Genomic DNA, 9,725 nt, shown 5'->3' on the forward strand with positions numbered 1-9,725 from the left:
TCTGTATGACATCATACTCACCATTTCTGTAATGACAGCACTTCATTTTCATGTTAGAAAAAAAAGGACTGCATGGTAAATATGCAGCGTCACACTGTGGACAAAATGTGCAAATTGACATACTGTTGGATTAATGGCTGGTCTTCCACAATAAACTGGTTTTGTCACTGGTTTGGTGACTAAATATCATAATTTAACATGTTATATAGAATATTGGTTTAGATTTCGTGTGCTCAGTGTCAGTGTATCACAATAAGTGAAAATACTAGGTGTATAATTTAATGACTTGCAATTACTTGAATTATTAAATGTCACTCACAAATTGGGGAGGGGGGGAGATAAAGATGGAAAAAAGCTTTCAACAGCCCACCGATTACAAGCACAAGACAGATCACGCGAATCCAAACCCTCTGTGGCTCTGATGCCACTTTTAAAGTCTTCATATGGTTTGTGCTCTGTGGACAGGTACAGCTTGTTTGCTTTGGGAAACTTTGATAATTCTCCATTGTCCTCAGCGTCACTCAGAAAACAGAGACATGGACAGGGCTTCAACACAAGAGTTTTTCACCCCAGTTCTGAAAAACAGCACGTCCTCTGATCTCTGAGTCATCATCTACAAGATAATGATTGTAATAAATAGAGGAGACTGGAGACGGTTGTAACACTTTTTCCACTTCTTTCAGTTTCTCAGAGACACTTTATACTAGAAAAACTAAATTTGAATACATTAAAGTCACATCTCTCAGCTACACACACACACTGCTTTAACACTGGTACATGTGACAATATGTACAATTTAATCTTGAACGGACAAAGTCAAATGTTGCAACTGAACCCAAGTAAGTAACTATTTGTGTGTGTGTTGGTGTGTGTGATGTAGCTTATGTGTGTGTGTCAGAGACAGGATAAAGGAGGAAATGAGTCCACATCAGACTCACAGTTGTAGCGAGTGGAAATGGCTCCTCCATCAATGATGTGTAGGCAGCTGGTGAATTTGCTCATGTTGTAACCAGCACAGTGGTTTACAGTGTAACATTAGCTTTAACATTTAGCTGGCTGGAGGTGTTTTGCTTTGCCCTGATCGTCCACGAGACAAACATTATTTAACTATGTCTAGACAGTGACTTTCTCACCGTGCAGGAGAATCACAAGCACAGCCAGCATCTTCCTCTAATGAAGAACTTCCCCAAATTGTCGTTACATCTGGGGAGAAACAACTGTAACATCTGCAGGAACATCTGACGATTACTTTAACTTCTGATGCTCATTACTTGCTGCTGCTGAGTCTACATCAGAGTGAAGTTTATTTATTAAAGAGTTTAGTTATTAAAAAGCAACGTTTTCAGGTAGAAAAGAGCTGAGTTGACAGAAAGAAGCACATTTCTAAGCTGACAGAAATGTTCTACATGCAGTAGAAAACTACGATCATTCAGCTATGAAAACATGTGCTGTCACTTCTCATGTCTGTAAAAAGAGTGTTTGAACACAGACACTGTATCTCTTTCAATAGTCCATATGTTCGTATGATTGTTATGTTAAAAACCAAATATGCAGAGGGTCAATGAGTGTCTGACATACAACTTTGTGCTTAGCTGCTTATGTTGCTCCTCGTGTGATGGTCGGCAGCTCGAGTTGAACTCGTCTCATCAAACTCTTGCTGAATTTCCACACAATGAGAAGTTATAAAAAAATTGAAATGAAATCAAAAACAGTGCTGTGGTGGTTACATGCATGTTACATGCATTGGTGCCGTTAGTTGTGTTCCTCACTTATATTATCCTCACCTAAAGCAGGGACAGCACAGTCAAAGAAGAGGTCAAAGGTCAGTGACCAGGAGCTGACATGTTGTGTGTAGATCACATGAAGACAACACACAGTGTGTGTAATTATGAAAACACTAATCACACATCACTTGTTGCTTGTTACTTCCCCTCTCAAACCTTCAAACACTCCAACACACAAATCATTGTCTCAAACCTCCCTATTGCTGAGCTTCCCTGGATGACGAACATTAATTAGCCAGATATTTGTTACATATACATCAGTTGTATATGTTGATGTGGTGAATCATCGCATGAAAACAGCAGTGTTACAGTTTACAGATGGTTATTGTCATCATATATATCATGACCACTTTAATATGTAATGTAATGACTTAATTTGAATTAGTTCGGAATATTTGCAGCTCATATTTAACTTTGAAGATAAGAAAAATGTGTTGAACCCCAAGGAAATATTAAAGATTGCAGCAGCCCAGTGACAGTGGCACTAGTTGAACAATAAAATAGATAAATTAGCAAAGAAATATACAGGCAGACACACAGTATCACAGTATCACTACAGCTGCTGTGTTTGCTGAACGTTTGCAGTATTTGGACATTTCTGTGATTCCAGTATCTGCTGTCAGTCAAACAGAATCAGCAGCAGCTTCATGATGCAGTTTCAAGTGAGAAAGTGAAGAACAGAGCAGAAGGTTCAGCTGCACTACAGTATCATTACTCTATGTCCATATAATATTCCTATACAGTATTGTCCACTATGATGATGACAGGAATGTCCCAACAATGCAATTGTGTATTTATCAGTCCTACATTGTGGTCAGTTCATCACCAATGTGTTTAATGTTGGAGGATTTTAATGTGCAGCTGTTTGTGTTTGTGTCAATGCAGAACGTTCTCCACCTCCTCCTCTTCCTCCACCTTCTGTTCGTACTTCATCTCTACATGTGTGATGATGTCCATCTACTACAGCATGAAGACAGGTGGGTAATAAACACATTTAAACTCCAATGGCTCTTTGGAAAAGTCCTATTTGTACGCAGACTGTAGTAAAAGACACTGCAGTACAGTTTGTATATCAGACAGTCATCAAGCACATAAATATTTTCCACATACATGTTGAATATATGACATTCATGAAATTCAGTCTCTGCATGTAACCCATGTCCCTGGGGGAGCGGTGGGCTACAACAGGTGGTGCCTGGGGAAGTGACGCTGCTCTTGGGGGTTGTGAAGGTCCTCTGGCTGTCCCTCATGTCTCTGTGTCTATTAATGCAACTGGGTGCAACCTTGTCAGTTGATCCAGAAGACTCATAAAATGTGTCGTCCACATTCCTGCTCTCTGCACCACGTGTTGCCTCTTCACACATCCACACAATAACACTACTGATGAAGTGACTGAACATTTCACATATTTAACATATTTTTGTTGCTGTCTATGTACACAAACATAATCTTCTGATCTTCCCACTACAACCGTGTTTATTCCTTTCTGTTGCCATGATCTCTGAGCTAAGGCTGTGACAGGGTGGACTGGGATTTGATCCTGGAGACGTCTGCCTCCCTGTCTCCACCCACTGAGCCCTTAGATAACACACATGAATAACCATCAAATGATTTTCAATGGCCTGTCAATGTTCAATCATAAGTGGAAACACTGCTAACTTGTGTCTTTGCAGTAAAACTTGATCATGTACTATATGTAAATTCAGTGTATAAACACTATAAACACAAAGGGATTTTTACAGTATTTTGTAGTGCACTGTTTTCTCTTCTGTAAAGGTTTAAATCAACTAATTGGAGCAGATGAGAAATTAAAAGTAATTAATTTAGCAAATAAAATGTTGTCACCAAGTAAAGAAATACAGCTTCAGTGGAAAAACTGTTTCCTTAGACCAGACTGGACTGTTATGAAGATGTAGAAGAAGCTGATATCAGAACCTTGATGTTAAACTTTTCCCTATTAAACAGACCCAGGAAAAATGTTATTAATTCATTTGAAGAGAATTTACTTCATTCAAATACACATTAAGTTATCTTTTATAAAAAACATCCAAAAAGCCCATAACTTAATAATTAGGTTAAAAAAGTTATTTTAATTTAGTTTTAATTTTGAAGTAAGGTTTTAGTATTAAGGGTTTTTAGAGGTTAAGTTTTTTCCCACTTACAGGAGAAAGTTAAGGCTACTTAAAGCTATTTTAGGGGATTCTTGTGTGGAACACAGCAAAAACTGTCTGTGGTTAAAGTGTTTCTGATCCAACATCACAGTGTCTCATAAAACAGACACAATGTTATTAAATTACTTAATTTACAGTTTTGTAGCTTCACCTGTGATAAAACAACATCATTTAATGAGTGTATTTTGTATTCAAATATAAAGTTAGAATCTGCTGCAGATGTTCTCCAGCTGTTCCTGCAGCTTCACTTCAAACTCACATGAACAAATTAAAAAGACGTGTTTGACATCAAACATGTTTATTCTTGAATAAGCTCATATGATCAAATACTACAGATCATCTTCACTGAAGCTTCAGTGTTTCTGTAACAAAGAGCATTTGAAAATGAGCAGATGCTAAAGCCACAATATTTCCATCAGATGGACAGAACATTTCAGTGAGACAACGTCCACAAACAGCAGATCAACCTGAAGTGTCTCACTCTCATTTTCAGATCTGTGTCCAAACAGCTGAAGCTTCACAAACTAAATGTGATGTGTAGAATCAGTTCTGCTGATCCATCAGATCCAAGCTGCAACAAGCTGATACAGAACATTTCTATCCATGATACTGTCACACATGCTGTCTACTGTGTGTGTTAGAGGTTATGTTTCTATTTTACATGTGAGAGAGAAACCAGAGTCAGAGTCACAGAGCTGATCAATGCTCATCATCAATAATCACCATGTACAGATGTTTAACCCTGAATCAGACTCATTAAATCCAACCTGCAGTTCATCCTTCAGCCACCAGGTCACAAAGTTGCTTTCAGTGACTTTGACTCTGACCTTATTCCAGGAGGAACCAGCAGATTGGGTGGAAATAGTTCTTTGTTAAATGGGACATGAATTACTTGAAGTTACTAACATAGATTAGACGACATGAGTTGCTCAGAATTGTGTTAAAATACGGCAGCAAGCACAAAAATATTTCCTGTGTTTGTTTTACACACAGGAAAACGTGGTGCAGCTGTGGCAGAGATTTGCATTGATGATAATAATGATAAAGCAGCTGAGCTGTGAAGAATTTAACATGTAGATGTGTTTGTATAGACTGTATCATGTTCACTGTCAAACTGTGACTAATGCTGGATTAGACTGTGTGACATCAGCAGTGCTGTGACATCACACAGGCTCCAGTGTGACCTCAGACGCTGAGAGGATTAAATGTTCTCACAGAAATACTCACATTTGTATATAAACCTGTTAGTTTTCAGTCTGCCTGTGAATGGATACATAAACCCAGTGAATAAGGACACAGTTCCACTACTAGTGGACAAGTCAAACAGAGGGTTTGGGTGAAGTTGAAGGACCAAAGGGGAGAACTGTGGTTGAGCCTTTAATGCAGTGGAACCTAAATGTCTTTCACAAAGAGATGAACCTCATCCCATCATTACTTCTGATTGACTCTTTTTATACCCACTCATACTTTCATTAAACAGACTGAAATGATCTCAGATCAGACTTTATATTTAAGAAGCTGTGAATCTGCTCTTGTTCAACTATTATCTCAGTGTAAAAGTCATTTTCTGCAGAAATAAAACTTTCACCTTTTCAGTTTAACTTCAAACTGTTCAGTTGTGATTGTGTCTGTTCTGGTTGGTGCAGTTTTTAAAGATATTTTTATGTGAAAGCACTGAGAGAAGAACCGGACAGGAAACATGGGAGGGGGGTGGAGGGGGTATGACAGGCAGCTGGACTAAAGTTAGGACCACTGCCGTTTTAGAAATGATTATTTAGTTAGTCTGGTTATGTTTCATTTTAACATGTTATTGTTATGATTTTTGTGTCCAACTCAAATTGATACATTTTCAGTCAGGAGGAGACAAAATGTCCTCCTGTCTTCATCCATCATCCACTTCCTCTCTGATCCAGAGTCAGATCAGATCAATTATCAAACTGTTGTTTCATCCATCAGCTCAAAGCTGCAGAGGAGACAGAAAATTATCTCTGTTCCACTTAAATGATTTAATGTAACTGATCACAAGTTTTAGAAAGTACGTGTTATTTCGTGCTGTGTAACATGTTTAAGATGTTAGGTCCCTGATTAGTTCTTTGATTATTCCAACCCTGCAGCCAGAATCAGAAAGAACTGTGTTCAGACAAACAATGATCATGAGTCCTGCAACAGATGAAGCTGGATTATGGATTTTCTAACATTCAGAAAATAGGAGAACAGCTGCCATCAGATGTGTAACTCACCAGTATGAACCCCCTCAACTTGTAATGATGTTACACACTAATAATCAGTCAGCAGCTCAAATGGACAAATGGTTTTACATGCTGACTAAATAATACACAAATTAAAGTGGGGAGTGGGTTGATATCAAGTGGTAAAATAAGAGAATGACCTGTCAATCAACAAGCAGTGTTTGGATGAATGTGTGTGACTGATGCTGATCATCCTCTGCTGACATGCTACGACACACAACTGTAAAAAATACATGAATAAACTTCCTGATTTTTCATATGATACAGTATTTGGATCCATGTGTTGATTTATTCTACCAGAAACTATTTGATTTAAAAGTAAAAACTTACTTCTCCATCAAATGAGATGAGAATATGAATTTCTCTGCAGAAAGACAAACCAGAGTCAGTCAGATGAACACATTTCTACATCACACAGAGAAAAACATCCTGTAACTGCTGATGTTTTTCTTATTGTGGTTTATAGAAAATGTAGAAAATAAGTGAAAAAGTGATTCAGTGATTTGATGAGATGTGGATCAGTGCAGGTTCTGACTGTAGCAAACACATCACATATGAACCTGCTCTGAATGTTTTCTGCTTAACCAGAGCAGAAATACTCTGTTACCTACACACACATGTAACATCAGGAAATACACAAATATGTGTTAATATGAGGTAACAACACTTTGAAATCAATGATTTGATAATTACAGATTATTGATTACTTACACAAACCTGTCAAACGACAGACAAATAATAATTATAAAAACAAAGTAAATTAACTAATTAACACATTGGCAATAAAAGAGCTACTGTGAGATATTAATTCATAAATTCAATAACTTACTATATAAATAAACAATGAACATTATTCCAGATCAGGGCTGTCAACAACAATTATGAACAACTTGGTGAAACGTTGATCATTTTCTGGCACTGAACTGCTTTAGTTCTATTGAGTATTAAAACTGTGCAGCTTCACATGTATGAAGGTAAAAGCAGTTTGGGAAACTGCTGACTGATTCTCAGCATTTCATCAGCACTTGAAGAAAGCAGTGAGTGACATGAATGAATGGTGTTAATGATGTGGTCTGTTCACAAGTGGTGAAGTGCAGGAGGAGACGGAGCCCAGCTGAGCTGGAGCTTCACTCAGCTTCTGTCCAATCAAAGACAAGAACAGAGCTGCAGCAAAGCCACAATTTCAGCTTGTCTCTGTCTCCAGTCACTGTTGCTACGTGTTAACACAGAAAGAAAAGAGACAAACAGTCCTGATAATAATCACTGCTGAGCAGCTACAGCTGTGGGGGACACTGCTGTCTCAGGACAAGTCAGGATAAATGCTTATTAAAGACATCTAGTGACAGTGGACAGGAGACTGTCTTTGGTTTGACGGGTGTTTCAGGAAGTACTTTGATTCACCAAGTGGTTCACCTGAGCATCTTCCTGTCTCTGCTGCAGCTCTGCTGTGTTTGTGGAGACACTTTGTGAAGACACAGTCAACGAGTCTGTGAGGACAATATGCAAAACTACTAATCACACAATTCTCACCTTCGACTATGAGATAGACTGTGTTCTGTCTCATGACGAGTCCCTTATAAAACACCTCACAGACATATTTTCCTCCGTCTCTGACTGTGGGCTGTTTCAGGCTCAGACTGAGGTTCCAGTTTTCAGCAGGTCTTTCTTCATCTCTGTTCCACCTCTGTAAAACCTGATCTGTTCTTCAAGCTGGTCAGAGCCGTTCTCATACACATGGACCTTCCTGTAGTAACTGTCCCTCCACTCCACTTTAATGTCTTCAGGCAGGTGAACTGGGGTTTTGAAGGGCAGCTGGACAGACTCCACCTCTGATTCTACCTCCACCACCTCCACCTGACAGCCTGAGAGGACAACAAAGCACAACATCAGCTGCTTTGCTGTATGAAACGTTTCTCCTCAGAGTAAATCATAAAACAGCAGCTCAGAGCAGCTGTCAGTAATGTTAATTCCAGGATTTAAATTGATGACAGGACAAATGAAATGAGTTGTTGTGAGGTGTGTTCACTCTCTGAATGCAGGTGGAGAAACAAGGCTCCAACAAGACGCTGCTGCCTGTTGCAAAGATTGTCTCTGTAACAACTACAAGCACAGTGATACGTCTTTATCTAGTAAAACTATCAGCTGATCCTGCATCACTTTCAGAATCTTTTGCTTTAAATGTTCACATCAGGTCAATAAATCAAAAATCAGGACCCTCACTAGACTATTTTAAGCACAATATCATGAGCCAAAGTCAGTTCATATGGATTTAGAAACAAAGAGCATTGTACAACTTCCACTGAGCATCTTTGGCTCAAATACTTGATAAACTCAGACTAAATAGATCAAATACTGTAGTTCTCTGTTCAACTGCAGATTCTGACACAACTGCACATTCCAAGAACAGCAGATCTAATCATTACTAGATGGGAATCCTCATATCAGAAAATGTAACTACGTATATTTGAGTCCAAGCACAATGTTTTCAGAGCAGTGCAGTCACAGACATTATTGAGCTGTGACTTCATTTAGTCCCAGTGTAAAGTAGATCCACTTAATATTGGAAATATAGGGTTTCTTATTCCAACACCCTGCCAGAGAACTTTAAGTCCTGTATTATTGTATTTGTAATATTTACAGTCAAGAACAGATTTCAAATGATTTGCAAATCATTGCACTTATTTTACGTTTTACGTAGTGTCCCAACTTTTCTGGAAATACTTTTACTACATACTAGATCTGGATCAAAATGCAGATCTAGGTATTGGGCAATGGTGCATTCAGTCAGATCAATTCAAGTTCATAGTCGTCCTCCAAAGTAAGACCCCCACCAGAAGAGGGATCCTATCCATGCTGAGCTCAGTGTATGATCCACTGGGAACATTTGCACCTGTGAGTTTATATGGCAGGAAAATTATGCAGGAGCTTTTCAGGATGAGACTGTGCCTGAACATTTTGCCCAAAGGGGGTCCCATTGGGTACAAAGTCTAGTGCAGTTTAGTGATTTTGGAATTGACAGATGTTTTAAGCCAGAACAGACCGTCTCTGCTCCACTGCACCATTTTGCAGATGCTAGTGAGGAGGACTAACATACTTAGAGTAAACATACAGTAACATACTTGGTCCAGCGAAACAGCAGTAATCAAGCTCACAGTGCCTTTGTGTTGGGAAAGACAAGAGTTTCCCCCCTAAAGCTCATGACTAGCCCTCGTTTGGAGCTCACTGCAGCAACCTTAACAGTACGTATGGACAGAATGGTAAAGAAGGAATTGGAGCTACCACTGGACTCTGTGTATTGGACCAATAGTACTTCAGTGCTAAATTACATCAGCAACGAGACATGAAGTTTTCGCACATTTGTAGCTAATAGGACGTCAGTGATTCAGCAGAGCTCAACAGTCTCACAATGACACTACATAAGTTCTCGACTTAATCCCTCAGACTGTGCATCACGAGGTCAGAATGTAAAAGACTTTCTGTGAAATAAACTGTGGATATCTGGACCTGACTTTCTCACACAG

This window comes from Channa argus, chromosome 1 (assembly GCF_033026475.1).
Source record: "Channa argus isolate prfri chromosome 1, Channa argus male v1.0, whole genome shotgun sequence".
Lineage (NCBI taxonomy): Eukaryota > Metazoa > Chordata > Actinopteri > Anabantiformes > Channidae > Channa > Channa argus.